The sequence below is a fragment of the Tachypleus tridentatus genome, chromosome 10 (assembly GCF_004210375.1).
Source record: "Tachypleus tridentatus isolate NWPU-2018 chromosome 10, ASM421037v1, whole genome shotgun sequence".
Classification (NCBI taxonomy): Eukaryota; Metazoa; Arthropoda; class Merostomata; order Xiphosura; family Limulidae; genus Tachypleus; species Tachypleus tridentatus.
The window spans coordinates 179,827,342-179,854,831 of NC_134834.1; the positions used below are offsets into that span (position 1 = coordinate 179,827,342).

Sequence of the window (27,490 nt, forward strand, 5' to 3'; positions counted from 1 at the left end):
AAAGTGACTAAAATTTCCTTCCTCAGGCACTGGTACATGATAAGGGAAGAAGGGATCAGTAGCAATAGTAGCAGTGGGTAGGTTGACGGCACTTCAACAATTTAAAGGCTGACTAACTTTACAAAGTACAACAGTTTCGTGACCATATCAGGTTCAACATTCTGGGGAACAACCTTTTCAGGCAAATGATCAGCATTGTCTGTAGCAACTTTGGGGCGAACAAGACTGGTTCTACCAGCATAAGTAGACTGGCGTTGAGGACAATTTTTATCATTGTGTCCACTACCATAAATAGCGCACAAAAGTGAGCATTCCGAGAAATCATGACTGAATGAGAGACACTTCGCACAGTTAGCTGTAACGCAGTTTGTGAAAAAATGTTCAGCCAGACCTCAACTCTCACACAAAAGAACTATACTTATGTAGTTAATCATTAAACTATATTGATCTACATGCAGGATGCTGGGGACTGTGAAGAAATATCCACACATACCTGACAAATGTCTGTAAGGATATCCGGATGACAAGAGTAGTGTTCCTGCTTGGTATAGAGTACATGGCCATACGAAGAGAGTGCTTACACTATGGTAATATTGGCAAGGTGGATAACGGAATGTCATCCACTTTAAATTTGATTCTGCAGAATAAACAGCGATGATCTCATCCTAACGACGAAAATTACCCTGTTCAAGAAGCTTCTGGGCGAAAGAAACATTGGAAAAGATAACCACATATCTTCCACTTCCTAGAATTCTTTAGGATAATGAATAGAAAATGTTATTAAGCACAATCTGCATTACAAAAACTAATTATGTAAAATCGATTGAAGTATAACATCGTAATTTAGCATATGTTAATGATGTACTACTGAAGAAACTTTAGTTGTATTTCAATGTGACCAACATTTGATTTTACAAAGTTAAATTTTTGTGTAAGTATTTGACATTTAACTATATGTTGTAAGAAAGCAATGCTGCTAATAATATAATGTTTCAAATCTTGACTGTGTCATTTGAGTAAATAGGAACAGAGAAATATAGTTTTTAAATTTCGTACTTTGAAATGTACAAAACATAATTATACTTGTATCATGAAGATTTTTTTTCTTTTATCATTAGAAATCATAACTAAAATACCACATGCCTTGTTACTTCAGCAACAAATAGAAATAGGAAGAATGTGAAAGTTTGTTTGTTTTTTTAATTTCGCGCAAAGCTACTCCAGGGCTATCTGCGCTAGCCGTCCCTAATTTAGTAGTGTAAAACTAGAGGGAAGGCAATTAATTATCACTACCCACCGCGAACTATTGGGATACTCTTTTACCAACGAATAGTGGGATTGATCGTCACATTATAACGCCCCCACGGCTGAAAGAACGAGCATGTTTGGCGCGATCACGAGTCGCACGCCTTAACACGTTTGGTTATGCCGGGCCTGAATGTGAAAGAAAAATTCTAGATTGACATTATTCTTAGAATGGATTTTTATTTTTCTGAAAACAAGCCTGCACTGAGTCAAAGGTACAGTTAAGCTGTACAAAGAGATGGCTTTATATGCTAATAATGAAACATATTAGAATATGGAAACAGTAGGAAAACAACATTTTGTCATAGACATTTGTTATAAATGGGCATGAGAAGACATGATTGACTACAGTAAAATTATAGTTTAATATCTAAGTGCTTACATGAGTTTTTCACTTGCACCTGGAGTTTGAATATTATACATTATATTAACTATTTTAAAGTATTCTCAACAATAGGTGTGGCCATCTATACATTTGATACCATCTTTACCTATAAATATCTCACAGTTATTAAAGAGTAAATTTTCACGATTCTTTATTTCCAATAGTAAAAATCCTAAACTTTTCCAATAGACTAACCTTTCAATAGCTTCCTTTTTTGAAACCTTAAACCATTTAATAACATTGTCAAAATCAAAAGATACGTATAAACACAATTCAAAAGAATTACAGGCACGTAAACATAAACTGGTTCAAAGACAACATCTGAATAATGGGGCTATTAAAGTATAGTGCAATATAATATACATAAGTAGATATATAAATCTTACATGTACACTGAGATCAGTAACGACATCTGCAAAATACTGAAACAAGAACACTTTTATAAAACGTGGTAAAATGGACGACAGACTGAGCTACATGCTTATTTCTTTAAAAACTTGGACAGCTTATCTGTGCAATCAATGCACAAGTATTTACTATTGTGGTCTTAAATTTAGAATACAGACAACACTATGTAACAAAATTTTACTTTTTCTTGTTCCTGGACAGAAAGTGTTATTTTCCAATTCCTTATGCCTAAAGTAAGTGGAAAAGTCCTATTTTTCTCTTCAAACTTTGCTTTTCTGATCTGTGTAATGAAATTTTTAGACGTACCCATTTTCTAGGACACTCTAGGTAGATTCAGTGTTGAGTAGCTGATAGAGAAATTTCTCGAACTTACAAGAATTTTCAAGAAATTACTAGAATGTTATAGAATTTACGAGAATTTTCTAGAACTTTCCATAGTAGTATATATATACAGGGGCTCACTACTTACCACCTCAGTTTAGTTCTAGCTGCCTAAGTGAGCACGTAGACCTATCTGATTTTATCAGAGATGGCATAAAGAGGCTGCAAGTATTCTCCAAACGCATTCTGCTGTGTATGTGGCCAATTTATCAAGACAAGAACGAAAAAATGCTTTGTGACAGCATTTGCTAAAATGTGTGAATCCTACAAGTCATATTTCGACATGCCTGTCGGGAATCAAGACAAACCCTGGACACCTCACTTTACCTGCAAGCACTGAAAACAACTCTAGAAGGTAAGATGGACAATTTTTGCTTGCTTGAATAGTAAGATTTTATATGATACAAATTTTAGACCTTTTAAAATTCAGTGCACCTCAATGAGGAATACAACAGCGTGAAAACCTTGCTAGAAGTCTTGAAGTATGATGAGTATGGCTGGGAGGTTATCGGAGACTTCAAAATGGTGGCATTCCTGATGGGTCTCCAAGGAAGCTTTACCAAGTTTCCCTGTAATCTTTGCTTTTGGGACAGCAAGGACACTGCAGCGCACAACAGGAACCACTGGCCTAAGCGGACCGAGTTCTTTGTGGGAAGGCACAATGTCAAGTGTGAGCCACAAGTGGACATCCAGAAGATGTTGTTCCCACCATTGCACATAAAACTGGGTCTTATGAAACAACTTGTCACAGCTCTTGATAAGGAGTTTGCAACCTTCAAGTACCTTCGAGACTTCTACCCTAAGCTAACTGAAGCAAAGGTCAAAGCTGGTGTCTTTGTTGGACCACAAATAAAGAAGATTCTGGAGTGCACAGAACCCCCAAGAAGCTCAGTAGAAAGGAAAAAAAGCTTGGAGCAGCTTTATCGCAGTGGTTCGGGGCTTCTTGTGCAATCACAAAGTCAAAAATTATGTGGAATTAGTTGAGGCTCTGGTGAAGAACTACGGATGTCTCTGAAAGTCCATGTCCTTGACGCTCATCTTGATAAATTCAAGGAGAACATTGGAGCACATGCTACAGAGTAGCATGGCGAGCGCTTGCACCGAGATATACTGGACTTTGAACGTCGCTACCAAGGAGCGTATTAACGAAAACATGATGGGAGACTATATTTCGGGCTGATACGTAAAAGTGACTTATATTACTGACGCAAATCTCGAAAAATTGTTCACTTCTAAACATTTTTTGTGTAACTTTAGTATAAATACATGTAAATCTTGATTCATATGTTGTTTTATTCAGACCTTATGTACATGAAAATGTGTAAATTTGCCCGTTTTTACAGAGAAAATAGGTTAATTTCTTAATTTTATTATCCAGGTCACAAAAACAAAGTTTGAAGGGAGTAATGACCATTTTCTGTACTTTTACAACATAAGCAATTAAGAAATAACACATACTATCCAGGAACAAAATTTGTGTTACATAGTGTAATGGGTTACTGTAGGAGTAAAATATAGTTACATAAACCATTCATATAATATAGACTACAAAAACTATATGGCGCCTTCTCTTCACCTTTTGAAGGTTCTCTAAAAAATTAGTTCATTATAAGTGTAATCCCCTGTAAGATAAACATCTAGAAAAAAGTAGAAAATCGGAAGACGTAAATAGCATGAATACCTTATATAATTTTTAAGTTTTCTTATACCATGCTGTTGTTTTTGCCAATGGGGAGCACGCAACGTTAACTGCATTATTCCTTAATAAAAAATTGTAGCCCGATATTTAGCAAAGTTACTTAATGGCTATCTGCACTAACCGTCCTAATGTAGCAGCGTAAGACTAGAGGGAAGATAGCTGGTCATCACCACCCACCATCAACCCTTTTACCAGTAAATGACGGTATTGATTGTCACATTATAACGCCCCCACGGCTAAGAGGGAAAGCACATTTGATGTGACGGGAATTCGAACCCGCGACCCTCGGATTACGAGTCGAGTGCCTTAACTATCTGGCCATGCTGGGCCCGTAGTGACTCCCCCTGGTTACTTCTAACTTTGGTTTGTATGATCAATAGAAATTATATTTTTATATCAAAATTATTCTCAACAATAAGTATGACCTTCTATACAATATACAATATCCCTACCTGTTTTCACTGTTGTTATACATTACATTTCCGTGAATCTTCATGCCTAATTCTAAAAGTCCTTACATTTTCTAGTACACAATCTTTTCAATAGCTACTCCTTTTTAATAACCTTAAACCATATTATAACACTGTCAAAATCAAAAGCTACATATAAATAAAATTCAAAATAATTAGAAACACTTAAACATAAACCGGTTCTAAGATAACATCTAAATAACAGTGACACAACAGTCGCGTTTCGTCGATGTGGCATACATTTCACACTTTAGGGTGAGAAAGTGCCATAAATGTGATAGTTATATTCCTCTGTTCAGTCAGACAAGAGATTCTGAAGAGCTGTGACTAGCTGCCTTCCCTCTGGTCTATCGATTGAAAATTAGGGACGGTTAAGTACAGATAGTCCTTTCTACCTCTGAGCAAAATTTTGGTACAAACCAACAAAAACAGTCTTAAAGCTAGACATCTGGTTATGGTGTGAACTGAATTTTTTAATAAAACTATTTAAGCAAGAAAAAGTTCTTTACTAGGAAGTAACTGCTATAAGAGAAAGCTGAGTCTGTTTTATAATATTTTTTGAAATGATCGAAGAGTTACGGTTTTTAATGTTTTAATCGTAACATTTTAAACCAAAGACGAATATTAGAAACTTCTTTTAAAATTCTGGTGATTTTTTCACTACTGCATTAAGCTTTCTTCACACCACCTGATAAAGAAAAACCATGAGGAGTGATAGTTGTTCCTTATCTCACTACATCCTGCTAATCCGTCATACTGGTCTCACTGTATCCTGCTAATCCGTCATACTGGTCTCGCTGTATCCTGCTAATCCGTCATACTGGTCTCACTATATCCTGCTAATCCGTCATACTGGTCTCACTGTATCCTGCTAATCCGTCATACTGGTCTCACTATATCCTGCTAATCCGTCATACTGGTCTCACTATATCCTGCTAATCCGTCATACTGGTCTCACTGTATCCTGCTAATCCGTCATACTGGTCTCACTGTATCCTGCTAATCCGTCATACTGGTCTCGCTATATCCTGCTAATCCGTCATACTGGTCTCGCTATATCCTGCTAATCCGTCATACTGGTCTCACTATATCCTGCTAATCCGTCATACTGGTCTCACTGTATCCTGCTAATCCGTCATACTGGTCTCACTATATCCTGCTAATCCGTCATACTGGTCTCACTATATCCTGCTAATCCGTCATACTGGATTCTACAATTAATCGTTGCTTCAGATTATTAGGTAAATCAAGGACATTACACAAGTTTTTTGCATCATATTTTTATTCAAACGAGAAAACATTAAACATATAGCTGAACGTTTCTTTTTTATGTAAAACCGCAACATCTACAACATTAATTGAAACTGATCAGCCAGTAAACTTTGTATTTAATTTCTCTCTCATCTGTATACAGCCGTTTGTGTATAACATAGGTTTGGCAAACATCCGTTTGTATATAACATAGATTTGGTATACAGCTTTTTGTGTATAACATAGGTTTGGTAAATAGCCGTTTGTGTATAACATAGGTTTGGTATACAGCCGTTTGTATATAACATAGGTTTGGTAAATACCCGTTTGTGTATAACATAGGTTTGATATACAGCCGTTTGTGTATAACATAGGTTTGGTATACAGCCGTTTATATATAACGTAGGTTTGGTATACAGCCGTTTGTATATAACATAGGTTTGGTATACAGCCGTTTGTATATAACATAGGTTTGGTATATAGCCGTTTATATATAACGTAGGTTTGGTATACAGCCGTTTATATATAACGTAGGTTTGGTATACAGCCGTTTGTATATAACGGAGGTTTGGTTTTATGACCAGATAGCACTTTATTTCATTTTAAGCCCACGGGCACAAAATTTCAAACTTTTTGTTAGCTAAGTCACATGGTGGTAAAGTGCTATCCGGTCATAAAACCAAGCGTGTGTTACACACAAGCGGCTGTACCCACACAGAGAATGAGACAAACGAGCTGAGGAAGCATGAGTGTTGAGAAGATAGCGTAAGCATATGGGGTAATACATTTGTTGTCACAGAAGACGCTTAGTCAATAAACCCAGCTATGTCATTAAGGCCTCCCCTCAAGCTAGGCTAGGTCGCTAGCAAAGAAGTCCTTTTCCTTCCCCCCTTCTTCCATTACATGCATCATCAAATTTCGTTAAAAAACAAAGACCACATACACGTTACATCCAAAATAGCCTAGAAAACAAACAGTACACGTGATAAGAACCGATGCAAGTGTTATTTATTTGTAGTTTCAAAAAAAAAATAATAATAAAAAAGTAAGAAGATATAATATTTTGATTAATTTACATTTCACATACTAGTCAAAGAGATAATCAAAATCACTGAGATAACACACGTGTCTTGACAGGAGACACGTGCCAAACTCAGCTCACGTCAATTCCGCTGATGTATTTCCTTTCGCTTTCTTTTTTTTTTCACATACATTGAAAAAAATGTAATACGAAAGTTGAGACTTTGCATCAACAGTTCTAGAGTACATTTTAATCTTTGTGTGTATGTGGAAAATTGAAATTGTTCATGCAAAAACAAATCTAAATGAAAGATATATTCGATCTGAGATCAACAGAACTTTCTGTTTACAGATTTTATAGTATGCACAAATTTATAAACAGATTCAAAATGCATAAATTCGCTACTATGACGACGTCTTTATCATTTTTATCACAGATTTTTTTTTTCAGTTTTAACAAATATTTTGTGCCGGACGTGGACTGGATTCACGGTTCGTTACACATTGCCGCAAAAGAACAACAAAAACAACCGTACTTTGTACTTTTGACTTTATAGTGACACTAAAATCATTCTATTTACTTACATAAAAGAAATGCCGATGGATAATATCGACTACTGCCTTCTCTCCGGTCTGTCAATTCAAAATTAGGAACATCCGTGTGCTGAGAAATCCCATGTTTAGCTTTGCGAGAAATTTCTGTAAAAAAAAAAAAATTTGTATACACTGTTTGTGTTCTCGTACGTAATTTACATCTGTACGTATGAACAATATGTTGTTGATTCTGAGGTTGTTATTAGAAATATCAGTAGAAGTGTTTATTAACACTATTAGATCCAAGTATGATTTAAACTAACAAGTAAATTACACACATGGTTCTTTTAGAAGTGTTAGAACACTTCCCCACACGAAACGTAAATCCAAAGAACGTAATACAACAGTTCTGTTTAACAATTCCACATACCACATCCTTCGCTCAAACACTCAACAGGAAAAACTAAGGGAACCGCTGCCTAAACCAAAAAACTTGTTGAAAATCAAACAAACAGAGATTTACAATAAAAGTATTTTTAGAACGGGCATGTCGCAAGTTACAACAAAACATATTTTCATACGTCAACACAACTTCTTGAAAAAGGTGGTTTAAAACACCAAAACGCAGGACTCGAGTGTGGAATTCTTTTAAAACATTCCTAAACCAAACTCGCCAGGAAGAATGCTGTTATTAAAATTAAATTATAAAAAGTTTATATAAAACTATCTTAATATATCAAAGTAACACACACTAAACTTGACGGGGCCTTAGTGCCATATAATCCAATAAAATATTCATAAGAAACGAGTCTGAAGGATACCACTTACAGGACAGAAAATATGTTTTTGTTGTTGGGTTTTTTTGCGCAAAGTTCAACGAAGATTATCTGAGCTAGCCGTCCCTAATTTAGCAGCGTAAGACTAGAGGGAATGCTGCTAGTTATCAACACCCACTGAAGTTTGGGTTTCTCTCTTTCCAAACAATAGTGGGATTGATCGCAGTTTATATCGCTCTCCCGGCTGAAAGGGTAAGCGTGTTTGGTGGGTGGAGAATTTGGACCCGCAAAACCTAGATTGTAAAATAGGAGCCCAAACCACCATGACGAGCCCGACAGAAAAGGTGTGTTGAAATAACTTCATACACAAAGCAGAATTTGAGAGAAGAAAACAGTTAATTGACCCCCTTACAAACCCGTCACATCAAACATGCTCGCCCTTTCAGCCGTGGGAGCGTTACAATGTAACGGTCAATCCCGCTTTCGTAAAGGAGTAGCCCAAGAGTTGGCGGTGGGTGTGATAAGTAGCCGCTTACCCTCTAGTCTTACACTACTAAATTAGGGACGGCTAGTGCAGATAGCCTTCGTGTAGCTTTGCGCGAAATTCAAAAACAAACAAACAATCTCCATACAAGAAAACCGAATGGGGATTAAACCTGGAATCAGTCCATAAGTACTAAAAGAAAATTAAACAGGAAAAGTGCCTTAAAATATTCCATCTTGAAAATATTACAACATGATCATGATCTCTCATGTCTACTTGAGAAACTGACTTAAAATATCACCTTGAAGTTTAAACAAGGAAATACATTAAAATAATAAAAATATACAGGAAGTAAAAATATAGAGAAAGTAAGTTTTCGAACTATTTTAGAAAATCCCATAATGGAAACTGTTATTAAACGTGGTTATATAAATTGTGTAATTCCAAACAGTCTGTCTAGAAAGGGTGAGACCACGACAACGTTTCGACACTTTTACCTTTGGTTTCATCAGGTAAAACCTAATAAGAGAAAATGGCAAACTATTACAATATTACTAAATAAAAGCAAACAAAGAAACATTTCTTAGTATACGATTACATGGAGAAAATATTATACAAATTATTTTAAGATATTCACACTCAAAACCGATAGCGAAAATATTTCTAGCATTATATTTTGAAAATTTTTTTATTTTACTAGGATAATCCAGAAACTTCCAGTTTACGTGTCCTTAAAAAAGCTATAAATGATATACATCTTTGTCCAACAGTTAAGGAACAAGTCTTTATTGTCGAAAAAACAGTTCATTCCTTATCTTTTGGTTCATCATCCCACTTAATTAATACGTTTGTAAGATCTTTTGTTTTAGCTATGGTCAGTATTAAGTATTATTCTAAATAACTTATATTTAATTAAGTATTATCTTTGTTGGTGGTGTTTTTTCTGTAAGCCGTGTGTTTTCTTACAGCAAAACCACATCAGGCTAGCTGCTGAGTCCACTGAGGGGAATCGAACCCCCTGATTTTAGCGTTGCGAATCCGTAGACTTGCCGCTCTACCAGCGGGGAACTTCTCTAAGCTAACCTGAAAACCTTTTCTCTAAACTAAGCTGTTAAAAACGGATAAAGTATGACATGGCAAGGATGCCTACCTTATAGAGCTTATGGGAAGTCATTCCATCCTGAAACCACGAGAAGATTACCAAACCCCATTTGAGATAATTGGAATACGTTTAAATATTATATAGGAATAAATTAAAACTGGTTTGTTTATTTTTTACGCTTAGACCTGTCTGGATTAACATATGATATCATGTCATAGCGCTAAGCTCAACATTTTAGAAAATACTGAAAAATTTTGTGCCCTCTTCATGAACCCTTTTTATCTATACAGAAATACAAACAGGAGCTTGCAAACTTCCACTCATTTAACAGTGAAAAACGTTTGCATGTCTGGATTACGGACAGCTTTTAGAAAAGCATAGTAATGAAACACAAACAACGTAACTAACAGATGGAACAATGTATTTATACATGTGCTTTTGATGACGCTATAATTGTTTAATGGAGTTGTTCTTGTTGGTTTAAGAAGAAACACGTTTGAAATGTTCGCATGGTGTACACACCTCTTTGACCGAGATAAGATGATAAATCAACTTTATTCTAGAGGGTTAATTAAACACGAAACGTTCATAGTATTAATAAAAGTGTATTATGATTATTAGTCAAAAAGATCTTTACAGGAATACAACACCCCAAACATTTTGGTTTGGTTTGAATTTTGCACAAAGCTACACGAGGACTATTTGTGCTAGCCGTTCCTCATTTAGCAGTGTAAGACTAGAGTGAAGGTAGCTAGTCATCATCACCCACCGCCAATTCTTGGGCTACTCTTTTACCAACGAATAGTGGTATTGAACGTCACATTATAACTCCCCACGTTTGCATGACAACATCGTAGTAACAAACAACGTTTTTACTTAGTGATTTGTCAGTCTCACTCTTTCACAGTTTTGACTCTCAAAATTTCAGCGGTAAGTTTGAAGGCTTAAAGCACCAAAAAAACTAGGTTTCGATACAAGCAGTGGGCTTAGTCAGAAAACTCATTGTTTAGCCTTGCGCTTAACATAAAACACACAAATCACTGTTTTTTGTGGCACACCTTATGTCTTCTTAGTAGTTGTTAATTAACGTCGAAAGAACCGGGATACACTTTCTAGAGGCCTGGCATGGTCAAGCGCGTAAGGCGTGCGACTCGTAATCCGAGGGTCGCGAGTTCGCGCCCGCGTTGCGCTAAACATGCTCGCCCTCCCAGCCGTGGGGGAGTATAATGTGACGGTCAATCCCACTATTCGTTGGTAAAAGAGAAGCCCAAGAGTTGGCGGTGGGTGGTGATGACTAGCTGCCTTCCCTCTAGTCTTACACTGCTAAATTAGGGACGGCTAGCACAGATAGCCCTCGAGTAGCTTTGTGCGAAATTCCAAAACAAACAAACAATACACTTTCTATATAAAATTTCAAATAATATTAGTTGGTTCAAGATGTAATAGGGGACACCACAGTCGAGGGTATAACGTTCCAAACGTCCATCAAGAATATAAAGGGTTGAATCATGACTGAAACTGATACAAAAATATTCTATTTCAGGATTTCTCTAAAATTGGCATGAAATTAACATATTAAATGTAAGAAAAAAGTAATCAATAATTATTATTAAATTATAAGAAAAATTGTTGCTAACTGATAATTAAACTTAGGTGATTGTAGAGTCTACTAATGTCCCCAGTGAGACAGCACTAATTCTTCGGATTTACAATACAAATATTAAGGATTTCATTTCCATCAGTGTACACAGCAGATAGCTAGATGTGGCTTTGCTATAAGAAAATATACGGTCTACTAACCACGACAAAGTGATATACCCTAACCTTATAAAACTACGTGGTTGTTAAGAGCTTGAAAACATAGTCCGTGTTACAGTCTAATATAAAAGTTTTAATAAAGTTTAGCGTAATTTATGTGTAGGTGGGTGTGTAATTGTATAGGATTGTATCTATATTAATTCTCACTTAGTAACACTTATATCAAAAACTGTATGTTTTAAATCACATCAATCTAAATTGAAAGCTGGACTCCACGACAACGTATACAACGTCCATGTGTTTCTTCATTAGCTGTGGCACAGTGAGTCATAGAATGGCACTGAGTTTTTCAAGCATAAACTTTTATCTCATAGTTCCGTCATTTCTTGGCCGATTTGAGATCTAATTGCATATTTTAACTCAGGTGGTCAGAAATTTCAATTGATGCATTTGACTATGCCCAAGATCTTATTGATTAATTTACTCTTATTCTGCTTAAAACAATTTCATTTTGAGGGTAAGTTAGTAGAGATGCTCATGAGTAATGAGGTCGAATCGGGTGCACACACATTCCACTCTTGGTATTGATGGCGCATAAAATTTAGCTTATTGTTTGTTCGTTTGTTTCGAATTTTGCGCAAAGCTACTCAAGGGCTATCTGCGCTAGCCGTCCCTAATTTAGCAGTGTAGGACTAGAGAGAAGGCAGCCAGTCATCACTACTCACCGCCCACTCTTGGGGTGCTCTTTTACCAACGAATAGTAGGATTGACTGTCACATTATAACGCTTCCACGGCTAAAAGGGCGAGGATGTTTGGTGCGACGGGGATTGGAACCCGCGACCCTCAGATTACGAGTCGAACGCCTTAACCCACCTGGCCATTCCGGGCCTATTTAGCTAATAAAAAAAGTTTTAAAGGTTAATTTATTCTGATCGTGACTAAAATAATTTCAAGTGCCGCGGGTATCGTGAATTCCATCTTGTTTTTCATAATGTAAATTGGACTTTGTTGTTTCAGTATGGCTTCCAATAAACGTGATTAGCATGTAACTGTGTATAAATCGAAGTTGGGCGTTAGTGGTTTCATCTTTGATCCAGGTTGCGAATGCTAACTGGATTATTGTAATTTAAATATTGTTAGTCACTCGCTTATTTGATTTTTCCAAACTTTCTGTATATGTTCATGTTTATTACAACAAGCAAATAAACAAAATCGTCTCTTTCCTATTTTACAGAATTATAAGCTATTTCCAATTATAACTTGACTTATGTGTTTTATGTTTCTTTTGTTTGCTTGATTGTTTCAAATTAAGCACGAAGCTACACAACTGGTTAACTATGCTCCGCAACTGGTTAACTATGCTCCGCCCACCACGGGTATCGAAACTCGATTTATAACGTTGTAAATCTACAGACATACCACTGTGCAACCGGGGTCTTACGTTTCTCTCATTATACTATGAAAGGTCATCTTTTCTAACTTATATTTAACTTAATTAAGCTAAAATATAGCGCTCTACAAGTAGATTAATTTGCATTCAACGCATTTGTGATATTTGAGTTTGTAAGATAATCATAAAAATCTGCAACGTTTCCAACGATTGGCTCATTAATTATGGTTACTCCTGAATCTTCCAAACATACACATTTGTAGCTCGTATCCTATTTTAAAATGTTTGATACTTTTTACAGTAACATATCCTAACAAACATTGAAAAAATAATAAGCTAAGCAATCCTATAACAAAAAAAAAAAAACGAAATTTATTTATCATGTTGTGGATTACCCTGAACATAAACTCACACAGTGTACAAAATATTGTCTTTCTCAAAGATTTCCGTGCTCACTTAATACAGCAGCTCCAGACATCCCGTAAAAACTATTACTAATTTTGAAAACGTGAATTTAACCATTACGTCTTTTATTTCCTCTCAAGGACATTCCTTTCAGTCACATGTTGTTTTTTTTATAATTATTTTTTGAGTGCGGAAATCAATTTAACGGCAACTTTTGCACTTTTCCAGATGGGAAATGTTCTGGTTGTAATCGTAAGGATAACAACGGCTGACATTAAATTTTGAACGACACATAAAAAGGGGTTTCATACGAAACAGGAGTCACAGGCCAACAGATACTAAAAATAGATTGATTCTCCTCATCCTTAAAGCCAAACGCTGAAAAGAAGGTTAGACAGAATGATTTTCTTTTTTGTTCATCTTTACCAAGTTTTTTCTACTTTAAAATAAAAAGTAATTTTCTATCATAGCAATATGCGTTATATAAAATAGAAAATTTACTCTTCCAAATCGATTTTATTATCGTTGGCATACTTTCAATCTATAAATTACATTCCAACTTAGTATGCTTTTCACAGTAAGAATAAAGAACAACTTATGAAGATGTGATTTTGGTTCTTTCGCTCATCAGTTTTAGTTTTTCTTTTAATAAAACTTATCTACTTCTGTTTCAAAGTAAGTGGTATAAAAATAAGAACAAATTGAATATTTATTTTACCCACTTTGGTTTTCTAGAACGTTCTGATTTCCTGTTTGTTTTGTTGTTTCTGAATATTCTCATGCTCTCCTAAAGATTATTCTGCTCTATTGCTTTGATAAAATACGAAAATTAGCATTCTTTTAGCTAAAGCTTGGCAGGTCCTGGTGGTTAGGGCGTTCGACTCGCATTCTGTGAATTCCAGTTCAAGTTATCAAAGATGCCCGCCCTTTCAGTCGTGAGAAAGTTATAAGTGACGACTCATTAACAAAACATTAGCCCACGAGTTGGTTGTGTTGATCAGCTGCCTTCCCTCTAGAATATAACTGCTGCTAAATTATAGATGGCTAGTGTTGTTATATCTCTAGTTGCTATTGCACGAAGATCAAAACAAGCAACCCGTAAGCTTTTTTTTTTATATTATACATTTGTTTGTTTTGAATTTTCACACAAAGCTACACGAGGGCTATCTGCGCTAGCCATCCCTAATTTAGCAGTGTAAGACTAGAGGGAAGACAGCTAGTCATCACCACCCACTGCCAACTCTTGGACTACTCTTTTATGAATGGACAGTAGGATTGATCGCACATTATAATGCCCCCACGGATGAAAGGGCGAGCATGTTTGGTGAGACGGGGGATTCAAACCCGAGGCTCTCAAATTACGAGTAGAGCGCCTAAACCACCTGGTCGTGCCGGACTATATTATACCCACCATTTATGTTTTATTAGAGGGCTAGACATATTTCAATATCTATTTATACAATAATGACGTCTTTGATCACACACGACACTTTTATTATTATTCCTTCTTAAATGTTTTTTTTATCAATTCATCAGAAATACTCGGAAAATGCCTGTGTCATCTGGTACAATGTCTATCCCTGGATAGAAGGTAATCTTAACTATATATGTTGATAACAAACATGTACGAAACACGAATATACTACATAGAAGTGAGCATCACATGTTCCAGAACAACATTCGGCCAACTTCCACCTCAACAACTAGAATCACACTAATTAATCTTTTAATACTTCTAGTTTATAAATACCTAGAATGAAATTGTTTGTTTTCAGTCTTCTGTTTATTGCATGCTGTAGTTCTGAGTACACTATAAATCTACTGACTTTCTGCCTGCCCAGCTGTGACTCTGTGTTCATCAAATATCATGACTTGATGACACTACTTCCACAGGCCCGTCATGGTCAGGTGGTTAGGCGTTCGACTCGTAATCTGAAGGTCGCAGGTTCGAATTCCGGTCGCGCTAAACATGCTCGCCCTTTCAGCCGTGGGGGCATTATAAGTTACGATCAATCCCACTATTCGTTGGCAAAAGAGTAGCCCAAGAGTGGGCGGTGGGTGGTGGTAACTAGCTGTCTTTTCTCTAGTCTTACACTGCTGAATTAGGAACGGCTAGCACAGATAGCCCTTGTGTTGCTTTGCGCGAAATTCAAAAAAACAAACAAACTTCTTCCACGGCTTTGGATACACAGCAAGCCTTATGACTTGAAAGCTGTCGTGCTGTATCGTTGGGTACACAGATCTCATGACTTTACACTATGCTTTTGCACCTGTAAATCTCAAGACTTGGATGTTGTCTCATTGTAATTATTGGCCTTACATGAAATATCAAAACTTCCTGAATATACTTCTTTGAATTTGGATAAACAGTAAATCTCACATCTTACTGATTGTCCTTCTGTGATTCTGTGTAAACAGTAAATCTGCTTTGATTGTGGGTACATAACAAATCTCTTTCCTTAATAGCTGTACATCAGAAAGTTTTCTTTCATGTGACCTTGGAAAGCAGTCAATTGAACCTGTATTCTGTCTGAAAACAAATAGCCCGGCATGGTCAGGTGGGTTAAGGCGTTTGACTCGTAATCTGAAGGTCGCGGGTTCAAATCCCCTTCGCACCAAATATGCTTGCCGTTTCAGCCGTGGGGGCGTTCTAATGTGACGGTCAATCCCATTATCCGTTGGCTAAAGAGTAGCCCAAGAGTAGACAGTGGGTGGTGATGACTAGCTGCCTTCCCTCTAGTCTTACACTGCTAAATTAGGGACGGCTAGCGCAGATAGCCCTTGTGTAGCTTTGTCCGAAATTCAAAACAAACAAATCTGTCTGAAAATTGTGTCTCATTTTCAAGTAAAAATAATTTTACTTTTTGTTTTTCCTGTGCAGAAAATGTTATTTCGCAATTGCTTATGCCTAAAGTAAATGGAAAAGACCTATTTTTCTCTTCAAATTTTGCTTTTTTGACCTGGGAGCATATAACGAAGACATGATGGGAAACTATATTTGGGGGCTGATACGTGAAAGTGATTTGCATTACAGCCGCAAAATCTCGAAAAACTCATAACTTCTAAACATTTTTGTTCATTTCTGTATAACTTTAATATAAATACATATAAGGCAGCTATTCATCACCACCCACCGCCAACTCCTGGGCTACTCTTTTGCCAACGAATAGTGGGATTGCCGTCACATTATTACGCCCCCACGGCTGAAACGGCTAGCATATTTTGAGCGACGGGGATTCGAACCTGCGACCCTCAGATTACGAGTCGAACACCTAGACCCACCTGGTCTTGCCGGGTCTCTGTTTTTACATAGAAAATAGGTTATTTTTTAAATTTAATTATCCAGGTCACAAAATCAAAGTTTGGAGGCCATTTTCTGTACTTTTACAAGCTAAGCAATTATGAAATAACACATACTATCCAGGAACAAAATTTGTGTTATATAGTATTATCTAACTCAACTTAATCAAACTCTAAATGCAGAAATGACATAAATATGACTTCAGTCAACGAGCAATATAAAGTCATGTAGTGTTGTTACCAATTCACACACAAAATTTATTTTTTATTTCTGTATCCTGAGCGCAATACTCCAGGTCTGAGTGTTTTAAATGTTTTTTACTGTGTGTCTAAAACAAAACGTTAATTTGAGAAGAGTTTTTTTTTTTAAATCCACCCTAAAGTGTAATCATTTTAGCTTTCATCTAATACTCCTTCTGATGGTGTATATCACACAATTCCCTATGCATGTGGAATGTTAAAAAGCCAAGAATAATGATGACTACTTTACCTAAACAATGAAAAACGTCATTGTTAGGGTCATAATCCTGCAGCTGTAGAGCTGAGTCACTGGTAGATTTTTCATTATTAATAATCCAGCATCAAATTTCAATAATGCTGTTTTTTGATCTAACGAATCTAATACATATACTTTGTCGAATTATTTAAAAACTTTCTTTTTTCTAAAGTTCATAGATAGCCTAGCATGTAAATATATTGCATGAGAAATGGACAATAAACAAAGAATCCAAAATAAATTTTCATCCACGTATACGTTTTACTAAAGAATTCGCGAATAACCCCTTGCTCTTCTCAAATCCTAAAATTAAAGGCAGAAGACAGGGGAACGATTAACGCTGTATAGTGACGTCATACATGCGCGAGCAATATGCTCTCCTCAGAAAACAGGCTGTAAGTCGTAGCAATTGTGAGAACGTGTATGCTCCCAATACTTATAAAACAGCACGTGTAGTTCTCCGCGTTTATCGAAAGCGCTCTGCTGTGATGTCTGTATTAGTAGAAAGAAATTTAGATACGTTTGGCGGTAGGTTTTCTTCCATGGGAGAAAATAAAGTTGTAAAGATATTAAATTTGTGTTAAATATTTAAAAAAAAACGATTCCGAAGGACAAAATACGTAACGTGCATTAACTTGTTGTACTGATCTATTAAGGAGAGAAAGACATTTTATTATCCGCTTTTTAGTAATTATTGTTGGATTGACGAACATAGAAGGAAAGAAGAAGACACATATGAATAAGAGGGACCTACCAGTAACACCATATGTTTTTACATAAGTACAAGAGTTTATAGAGAAGCAAGTCTTCAATTTCTTTAACCACTGTGCATTTTGTGTTGTAGAAAAACAACATTTGTAGTCACGTCTTTACATAGTATTGGATAAACTGGCATTCATCGACCGAATTTGCATCATCTTCCGCTGATATAAAAGAAACGACATTGGTTCTTTAAGACTACCTGTTACTAGAGCAGGTAAGTGTCATGGCTGCTAATTTCAAACAGCTGTTTAGGAAGACTGCTTTATCTTTATAAAGGTTTTGTTTAAATGCCCATCAGTAAAGATTTTTATGCTGTTGTATACATTTTAAAATTTAGTCCTAGCTGGTAACATAATTTATCTTTGTTTTGTAATGTTTGGTAAAAAGAAAAGTGCATTGTTAGGACCGAATGTGGAAATTTTCAAACATTTAAACTTAAAACAAATGACCACGGAAGATAAACTGCTTTTCCTAGTGAAACACTATAAATATGTATTCAAAAAGCTCTGTTGTAATTATATAAACTTTGTTCCTGATTTATTGTGCACACATATATCCCTGGTTTTGAAGCGATAGCCTAGGCTAGAATGAAGGCAGAATGGTAGTCAACAGCACTCGCTGCCGATTCTTGGCATACTGTTTTCTCACCAACAGTTGAATTTGGCTATCACCTAAAGCCCTAAAATGAGAAACGTGAATCATGAATCCCCGGGATCACAATCGGAGCCTGCTGACCGCTAGACCACATCCGAATTAGTTTGTTAAAGATGTTTCAATACCTTTGTCGAAGACAGAAATGTGTACAAAATTGGCAATACAATGAAAACATCATTTTGTTCGCCATAAATGTATAGTTGGATTGGCATGACCAGGTTGGTTAAGGCGTTCGACTCGTAATCTGAGGGTTCGAATCCCTATCACAACGAACATGCTCTCCGTATCAGCCGTGGGGACTTTATAATGTTACGGTCAATCCCACTATTCGTTGATAAAAGAGTAGCCTAAGAGTTGGCGGTAGGTGGCGATGACTAGCTGTCTTCCCTCTAGTCTTGTACTGCTAAATTAGGGATGGCTAGCGCAGATAGCCCTCGTGTAGCTTTGCGCAAAATTAAAAAAGAAACAATAAAAAACAAAAATAAGAATTGTATAGTTAAACCAACCTTTGAAAATATGTTCGTTACAGGAAAAAAAATTATTTTGTGACCATTAACAATGATTATAGGCCTTCTAAGACAAGAATTCAAACCTGTAATATTTATCGAAAAAATTTTCCACGAAAGCTGCCTTGAATATTAAAGAAGGGAAGCTGGGCGTGTCTTATTATTACACAAACGTGTTCTGCATTTCAGTACCTTGAGTGCACCACAGTAACGACTGTCAAGTCCCACTATTCAGTCAGAAAAGAGCAGCCAAACAACTGACGGTGAGTGCTTTTGACTAGCTGCCTTTCATCTGGAGTTATACATAGATTGTCGTGTGTGAAAATTTGCTGGAAATTCTGAAACAAATAAAACAATTAACGTCTGATAAGCTCCAGCAACAATCGTGATAATTTTATAAAAAAGAAAAAAAAATGGCTTTATACTAGTATATATTTGACTACAGTGTTGAATGCAGCGGCTCACTCATAAAAGTCGTTTATCACGTTATCAGTTTTAACCTCAATCAAACTCTTGGGCATCTTACCATAACAGTGAATAGTCATAATATCTACAACATGAATTAAAATACATAAGACTACACAGACCTACCAAAGCGCTTTTGGCCTGCGAGGTGTAACTGTCTAAATTCTGATAAAGGTTTGAAGGAATTTCTTTCGTTGTCATCATTTTCAACAGCTAGGCCAATTGAAGACGTGTGAAGGGGGTATCACCTTGTAGAAGCAATAAACTGTCCTGCAAACAAAAAAACAAAACCAAAGAAAACTTGCCGTTAAAAAAAGGGTAGAAAACATCCCACTACAATACTTCGTAATTGACGCATCATAACCACAGTAACTTTTTCAACCACGTGTCACTAAAACCTTTTTTTATCAGATCGAAAATGAATGAAGCAGCTCCCATTATTCTATAATTATTGTGAATAATCATTAAAAATTCATTGTTATTGGCCTTGAATCACGCAAAATAATGTGTCACTCTATAAACGTTGCGAATGACCGTCAAGAATGTATTGTTACTGGACTCGAATCCCTCAAAATAGTGTGTAACTCTGTGAAGAATTGTGAGAAATCGTCAATGATGCATTGTTATTAGCCTTGAATCATGCAAAACAATGTAAATTTTCTTTAGGGGTGACATTCAACATGCGTCCTTCAGGTGGTGTTATGATGTCATTTTTAAATGTTATGGAGATGATTTCTGTCTAGATTCTACGATTATACAAAGTAGGTATATTTTTTTTACATTCCACAGTAGTATACAGAAGTTCCAGTGCTATAAAAGGCTAATACATAACGATTCTCACTTATCAATCCTATCACATTCTTGTAATTCATTACTTATTGGCACCTTGCGTGTGTTTCGGCGCTTCTAACTTACCTGAATCATGTTTCTTCGTATTTATACTCTTAGAGCTTTTCTATAAAGCATCATGTATGCTACACGTTAAAGATGCATTAGACACGTTTGACACAACAATTAATTAAGTTGTAAAATCTAAACAACCCAAGCTTAAAAGACAGCCTGATGAAACTATGATGGTGTTCATATGAGTGTGAAATAAATGAATAATTTATCATAATGTGTGATGCTGCTTAGGCCAAACCCAGTTTAACTTTGTTTCTACATTAGAGAAAGAAGAAATAATAATAAACTGTTTTACGTATTTAGTTACATGTATGAAACATCTCAATATAATTAAAAACCAAGGATCAATAGATTGGAGAATATGATTCATTGAAAAACATAATGCTGATCAAACTAGTATGTAAGATGCATTGGATCCAATCAGTTTGTTTAACCGTTTTTGGGGTATAATCCATTTGAGAAAGTAAATTTAAAATACCCTGTACTTTAACTTTGTCATAATAATATACAGTTTTGTTATTTGTTTAACACTAAAGCTGAACACAATCTAGACTACATTTGTCACAGTAACAGACGGTCATTGTTTCTTTATTAATAGTACGCAAAACACGTCGTCTTTAGCTTTGTTACCTCAATTCACGTTGCATATTTATTTATTTAGGGACGAGAGGTGACTTAGTTTTTCGGACTGTGAGTCTATGCATCCTTTGTTCGTGTCCCGTTGGCATAAGCTTGTGCTCCGCACTGTGGAGCGATTGATGCCTTATAACAAAATTCATATAGATCAAGGGTTGACGCTGGGTGCTAATGGCTAGCTACTTTCTTTGTAGTGTGTCACTTTCAAGCTAAAGACGACAACCAGAAGCTCTTATAAACCTTTAGCGAATGTCCGAAATAAATAAACAAAAAATACATCTAAGCAAGTGCACAAAAACTGCAGCTCGTTAACTTTGTTACAACAATACACAAAACTGTGTGGTCATTACTCACTTCAACGAATTTATGCTGCAGTAAAACATAGTTACAATCAATTAAAGTAAAATTATTTATACACTAACGTAAGTTATGGAACATTGGAACAGTCAGATCTTTTAGAGTGATGACGTGTGGATATTGCAACATTGAGAACTGGAAATTGAATATTCCGTATAGTTGAGCATCTGCATTTATACATCAGTCACAATTGCTAACCTTTATTTTATATTATATTTTATAAGATGGTTTATTAAACATGTTAAAAACTTTATAGACAAATAGTTGGAGAAAAAATACTAACACCAAACATGAACTCAAAAAATATGTTTTTTTTTTATTATTTTGAAGGAATTTTCTGTTTGAGACCTAAACAAAACTAACACAAAAATATAGGTTTTTAATTTTCGAAACGAAGTTTGGGAAGAGACGTAAACAAATCAAGCAGTGATTAGAAATAGGACTTCTAATTCTCAACAACATTTGAGGCTGAAATATAAATATATGTTAGCCGAAAAAAAAGCCTATTTTTGTATTCTGAAACACGTTTCGCTCATAGACGTAAACAGTCTTCAAGTTAAAAAAAACCGAAAGTTTTAAAATTCTGAAAGGGGAAATTTCGAGAAGAGATCTGTTCGAAATTTCATTTAATGTTTAAAATGTTGTGTTTGCATGAAGATTGTTTGTGAATATGTTGTTTTGTTGTTGTTGTTGCCATTTTTGATCCTAGACTAAATTGTAACATAGCACTTATCGATGATAAAAGAAACCTTTCGTCTCACTGCTTGTTCTTCTTTAGGGTTAAGCAGGCTGATCGTGGTGCAGTGATTATCGTACCAGACAATGATTCTGAATGTTCATCATTCTTATCTATGTTCCTGCCCCGACAATAAGGCCTTAGTTTAGTTTAACTAATTAAATATGATAGTTTGAGTTTTGTTAAGATTTTCTTGGATACAGTTAGATTTTTTTTTACATTTTTGTTCACTTCGGATATTTGCAAAAAGCTACTCAATGGTTAACTGCGTTAATGATTTCTGATTTTGAATTGATAGATTAGAGGGAAGGCAGCTAGTCAACATCAACCACCACCAACTGTTGGACTTCTCTTGACTCTCAAAAAAAAAAAAAAAAGAGAAATATAATAAAGTCACTCTTAAAATGTATTTACGACCCCTAATTTTGGAAAGTAATTTTGCGGAAACATACGCAAACCGTGGATACTCAAATTGTGTGTTATTTGTATATTTACACCTTAATTCACGTGGCTGCGCGTGATTAAGTTTTGAGCAATCGGGATGTGAAACGCAAGATGCAAGTCCGCGCCGTGATGCTACTGAACACTGTAGATGCGTTATAAGAGCAATGGTCAGTCCAATAATTTCATTCAAAGCCAGACAAAGACCTAGTGATATGGGAACAGCTTGATGTTAAGCTGGCTGCCTTCACCTTTCATATTATTAACAGTTCCAAATAGGATTTAAAATACTGAAATTTTTGGTGATACTGAGTACTATGAGTATCATGTGATATATAAAGTTAAAAATCCTCTAAGATAGTTTAAAAAGCAATGATTTTATCTTCTGCTGACAAACATGTACCTATTATCAGGTATTATAAAGTTGTAGTTAATTTTTTTACTCAGTTATTAAAACAGGAGATTCTAAGGTAATCTCTTCTTTTATTTGTTATTTTTAAATTGTCGTGAAAACTTACAAGGTTTTAATTAACTTGCATTGTCATCTATTCATATTTTGTCGCACAGTCAAATAGGGTAAAAAAAACTTATATGTATGTATTTTATTGTTTTATCTTGATTTCTCTTTTCATTTCAAAAAAAAAAAAATCGCTTGTGGATGGTGATGACTAGCTGCCTTCCCTCTAGTCTTACACTACTAAATTAGAGACGTCTAGCGCAGATAGACCTCGTGTAGCTTTGCGCGAAATTCAAAAATAAACAATTTCGATCGTGCAGTACAAACTTTCATGCCTTTCTCTTATTTATTTTACTTCGTAAGTGTATAAATACTGCTCTATATTTACATTTATTTGGTATGAATATTATACAAAAACAACTTAAACCAGCTTAAATATACATGGCTAAAACAGCTATGTTTTGGAGCGACATGTTAGATGCCTAACGTGTGATATAGTGAATGAAACTGTAGGATTAGTTAGTTACTTACGCTAGTAATATGTATATTAATAACCAACGCAGAAGAGTTTCGTTAGTACGAGATGAAATAATAACTGATTTTCAATATAAAACGATTTTAATGTGTAATAATAGGTTATCTTGTTTATTTATTAATCGAAAAGGAAATTGCATGTAATTAAAGTCATAACATTCCATTTTTCGAGAAAATAAGAGTGAGACCTTATTTTGTGTAATCTAAATATACTCTCATTACTCTGGTGCAACGGAAAAACAAAGAAAATTGTTAATATGAATCATTGAGATGCGATATATTTATTTAGCAATAAATAAGCATATGAATCCAGGTGAATTATTGATACTTATATATTGAAAAATATGAGTTGTTATATATGATATTTAGGTGTTTTTTTCGTTTATTTTCTTTGTCTATTTTATTATATTATAGCTTAAGGATTGCAATTAATTTCAGTTAATTTTGGCTCACTTATATGTTATTATTGTCATCATGAACACATTTAAGTTTGATTAAAGCATGTTCAGTATTTTTCAATGAGATTTATTTTTACATACAAAGTCAAAAGCTTATTTAATGCGATACATTACAAGAAAGGCAACTATCAACAGCACCCACCACTACATTTTGAACAGGAAACGAACGGCGAATTATTAGATTCAGGGTCTTGCACACTTTACTAGAATCCTGGCATCTTAAACCTGACTATTTTTCGCTTAAGTTTGTGAGGCTGAAACTTTTAAATATCTATACCCGAAAAACAGTTATAAAAGAACTCCACGTAGCTAATCAGAATTTAAGGAAGTATTCTAGATATATGTGTGTTTTGTTATAGGAAAATCACATCGGGCTATCTGCTGGGCCCACCGACGGGAAGCGAACTGTTGATTTTAGTGTTGTAAGTCCGGGGACATACCGCTGTACTAGCGAGGGGCAGTGTTGTAGCCCTCCCCTGTAAGTTGTTTTAGTAAAGATTATCTCTACACTGACTTACTGATTGTAGATCATTAATATATCTCGTGATCATTTGAAACTTGGGCTTAGCTGCAGTAAATATAATGAAAAACTAGCATTTTTCATGTACGCTTGATGATTTGTTAGCTTTACTGATGACATCTTATTGTATGTAAAAGATATGAAACTGATATACGTAAGTCTTTCTTAAAAGAGAGAAGGTAGTAAAATTTTGTACATTACTTTATATAAAATGTCCCATAATATCTAACTTGCTTAATTGATGTTACAAATGTTACACTGTATAACAAAATGTTTACTTTTTCTTGTTCCTGGGCAGAAAGTGTTATTTACCAATTTCATATGCCTAAAGCAAATGGAAAAGACCTATTTTTCTCTTCAAACTTTGCTTTTGTGGCCTGGGTAATGAGATTTTCAAATCTGCCCATTTTCCAGAACATTCCAGGTAGATTCAGTGCTGAATAGTTGATAAAGAATTTTCTCGAACTTACAAGAATTTTCAAGAACTTTCTAGAATGTTGTAGAACTTACACGAATTTTCTTGATTGTTGCAGAACGTAAAGAATTTTGAAGAACCTTGTAGAATTTTCTAGAACTTTCCATAGTAATATATATACAAGGACTCACCACTCACCACTTCAGTTTAGTTCTAGCTGCCTTAGTGAACACATTGACTAAACCAAGGAGGTTTTTCCTAGTTTCCTTGTTATCTTTACCTTTGGGACAGCAAGGAAGACCACAGCACACTACAACAGGAAGTACTGGGTACAACGAACCAAGTTCTCTGTGGGGAAGCACATTGTCAAGTGTGGTCCACTAGTGGACCTCCAGAAGGTGTTGTTACAACCATTGCACATAAAATTGGGTCTTATGAAACAACTTGTCACAGCTATTTATAAGGAGTCTGCAGCCTTCAAGTACCTTCGAGACTTCCCTAAGCTGTCTGAAGCAAAGGGGTCAAAGCTGGTGTCTTTGTTTGACCACGAATAAAAAAGATCCTGGAGCGCACAGAATTCCCCAAGAAGCTCAGTAGAAAGGGTAAAAAAGCTAGGAGCAGCTTTGTCGCAGTGGTTCGTGGCTTCTTAGGCAATCACAAGGTATAAAATTATGTGGAATTGGTTGAGACTCTCAGTGATGTCGAGAAAACCCAGTTGTAGAGAAAAATATATATGTAAAAACGGCTCGTATGGGTTGAGAAAATTTTTTACGTAGAGGAGCGAACAACGTTTCTCAACCCAAACGAGCCGTTTTTACATATATATTTTGGTTAAGGCTCTGGTGAAGAAGTACGGTAAAATGGGCTACAGGATGTCCCTGAAAGTACATATCCCTGACACTCATCTTGATAAATTCAAGGAGAACATTGGAGCATACTCAGAGGAGCAAGGCGAGCGCTTGCACCAAGATTTTCTGGACTTTGAACGCCGCTACCAAGGAGCGTATAACGAAAACATGATGGGAGACTATATTTGGGGGCTTATACGTGAAAGTGACTTACATTACAGTCGGTAATCTCTAAAAACTACTCACTTCTAAACATTTTTGTATAACTTTAGTATAAATACACGTAAATCTTGATTCCTATGTTGTTTTATTCAGACCTTATGTAAATGAAATGTGCAAATTTGTCTGTTTTTACATAGAAAATAGGCTAATTTCTAAATTTCATTATCCAGGTTACAAAAGCCAAGTTCGAAGGGAATAATGGACATTTTCTGTACTTTTACAACATAAGCAATTAAGAAATAACACATACTATGCACGAACAAAATTGGTGTTACACAGTATTATTATTCTGACATTGATATCTGCGGCAGGCAGAGCACATATAGCCCATTTTGTGGTTTTGTGCTTAACACTTAACAAACAAGTTCTAACATCTATTTTATTCATGCCGAGGTGCCAAACACCAGAAAAAAAAAAAAGCTGGCGTTTAAATGTGGTTTAAGAAACTAAATTAATTCGAAACATTCCGTTTATTACGTAATGCAAATTGAAAATTGCTTTTATTTATCTGAAATGAGGTTGCTGAAAACATTACATTGTTTGTAGTTAAGCACAAATCTACATAATGGGCCATCTGTGCTCTGCCCACCACGGATATCGAAACCTGTTTTCTATCATTATAAGTCTGTAAGCATGCCTCTGTGCCACTTGGGGGCAACAAATCATAAAAAAGACATTAAAACAGCCCACATTTGTTCACCAGTGTAATATATCACTACCCCCTTCCATCTATCTTACCAGATAAGGTCATTAGATTTCAAGAGAGAATGGTATTCAAGGCAAGGAAATGGGACATAACCTACAACATACATACTTCAAAGAGATAGACAATTGATTTCAAACTTCTTTGTGAGAAATATGTATTTAAACATACTAAATTGTGACCTTATAATACATAGGACAGTAATTGTAATTTTCCCCATAAAAATATTTATTCGCAAAGACAAAAAACTTTATAAGTAATTTTTGAACAAATAAGACCCAATCTTCGAGAAAGTATATGAAATTTCGTGCAAAATTCTGTGGGTTCAGAGCTCTCTATTATATACGTTGCGAATTTGCTTACCTTTAATCCTTTTAAAAATCGTAATAAAAGAACTCATTTTAAATCTATCTGTTCAGCTCGAATTATATCTTTCTGCAAAGTCTTAACTAGATATGTAGAAATATAAAGGACTACCAAGTCATAAATTAACTCTACAAAATAGTTTGAGTTTTGGCTCCTCTAAGTTTCAAAACGATCTGACAGGAAATAAAGGCCAGGTGGGTTAAGATATTCGACTCGTAATCCAGGGGTCGCAGGTTCGAGTCCCCGTCGCATCAAACATACTCTCCCTTTCAGCTGTGGGGGCGTTATATGGAGATGGTCAATCCCACTATTCGTTGATAAAATAATAGTTCAAGAGTTGAT

At 35.4% G+C, this 27,490-nt stretch overlaps 1 protein-coding gene across 1 annotated transcript in view; it reads left to right on the top strand.

Annotated features, from left to right (window-relative positions):
• The first annotated feature begins 17,578 nt into the window (after positions 1-17,578).
• LOC143231046 (uncharacterized) overlaps positions 17,579-27,490 on the top strand; it is a 65,017-nt gene continuing 55,105 nt past the window's right edge. The window contains exon 1 of the mRNA XM_076465549.1: positions 17,579-18,141. The gene's annotated coding sequence lies outside the window, so the exon portion shown is untranslated. The remainder of the gene's footprint in view (positions 18,142-27,490) is intronic.